The sequence below is a fragment of the Gavialis gangeticus genome, unplaced genomic scaffold, assembly GCF_001723915.1.
Source record: "Gavialis gangeticus isolate Ggan-Ray unplaced genomic scaffold, GavGan_comp1, whole genome shotgun sequence".
Lineage (NCBI taxonomy): Eukaryota > Metazoa > Chordata > Crocodylia > Gavialidae > Gavialis > Gavialis gangeticus.
In genome coordinates, this window is record NW_017729034.1 from 79,945,271 (window position 1) to 79,946,963 (window position 1,693).

The 1,693-nt window shown below is 47.0% G+C and overlaps 1 protein-coding gene across 1 annotated transcript in view; it reads right to left on the reverse strand.

Moving 5' to 3' along the window:
- Window positions 1–1,693, reverse strand: part of CCDC170 (coiled-coil domain containing 170) — a 125,924-nt gene that overhangs the window by 72,891 nt on the left and 51,340 nt on the right. The window lies entirely within an intron of this gene.

The following is a 1,693-nucleotide window of genomic DNA, read 5'->3' on the forward strand; positions in this document are numbered from 1 at the left end:
GTGGGGGGGGGGGGCAAGGCCAGTGCTGCACCACCAGGACCCCGCACTGCTGCCTCCAAGGCTCTGTCATGGCAGCACTCCACCATCCCAGTTCATCCCCACCGTTGCCCATCATGACTAGGTGGGGGGGATGGAGCACCGCCACCCAATGCCCCGTGGTGCCACCGCTCTGCCTCCACCCCCGTATGCTCCCCCTACCACCCACTTCTGGTCTCATGTGCCAGAGCAGGGGGGCGAGGCTAGCACTCCACGCTGCCGCCGCCTCCATGGAGCAGGACTGGGAGTGTGGGGGTGAGGCCAGCAGTGCCTCACATCCCCACTCTGTCCCCTCCATCCCCACCATCATGGCAGTGCTCTGTTGTCCCAGTTTATCCCCGTCATCCCCCTCTGCCTTCAAGGAGCAGGGCTGGGGGACAGGGCAGCACCGCTCCAGCCCCCCGCTCCAGCCCCTCAGTCACCACTGTCATGTCGGCATTCTGCCATGTGTGTCTGTCTGTGCAGAGCACTCAGATTGGTTGTTTCAGTCAGCACTGTGATTGGCTGCCAAGACAACCAATCAGAGTGTGACTAAAGCATTACAGGCAGACAGACAGACTAAGGCTTTTATTATATTAGATAGGTTATAGCAAACCTTAATGTGGGTTAGTCTATTAAACACACACACACGCACATACACATGTTCAATAATATATCAAGCATCTGAAGGGCTGTTATCATTTCTGCTTGTCCACGCTGTTGGTAAGGTAGGGCAAAAAATGAAGAGATCATACAACTATCTGTAGGTGGGAAATGGAGGTTTTATGTATGATTTATGGCTGTCGTGCCATTGGAATGGGAAACTAGCATAGGACATGTTTGAAATATTATGTCTGAAATGTTCTCAGACATAAGAAGTTTTTAAATTTGCCAATGCTGCTTTCTTGAGCATAAAAAATAGTAGGAACATCTGGTAGACAAGTAAGTTACTGGGTTGCTGTTCTGAACAACATAGTAATCTGGGAGGGCTGGCAGCCCAAGGAATATTTGAGATATATCACTGCCAGGGCACCAGGATAAGGAAGGGTAAAGAATACCCCATGATAATTCAGTAATATGGGCAGGGAAAACATGCTCCTTTCATTCTACTGATAGAATGTTTCTTAGTTTAAGCACTCCTATTCTATCTTTAATTCTAATCTTTATGGAGAAAAGTGAGAGACCCTACTAAGACAAAAAGGGTAGATATACTGTGCACTATACTTGGTAAAACTTCAAATTTAATGTTTTGTCATGAGAATAGGATTTAAAAAAAAACAATTTCATAAGCTAGTATAAAAGAAATGGTTCATTTATAGTTACTGCTCATCTCTGTCTTAGTGACAGTTGGCTCATTAGTGACAGGGACTATTTTTTCCTCTATGAGAAAACACTGCAATTTGGGTGAACTTTGATTAAGATGACATACTGTAAGAAACTTTTGTTATATACAGATAAAGGTTAAATTTAAGTATTTTTCTTTTCAATGGTTAAAGTCCACAGCTCCTAAAATATCTGTTATAAATGTAAATAAGGTAGTATTTCAGAAATTGGGATAGTATAGTCAGAGGCAACCCGAGCAGGGTGTGGGGCCTGGGGCAAATCAGCCCATGCGAGGCCCCGCCCCCGCTCCGATCCCAGACCTGAAGAAGCTCGGCCGGGGGGGGGGGGGGGGGGG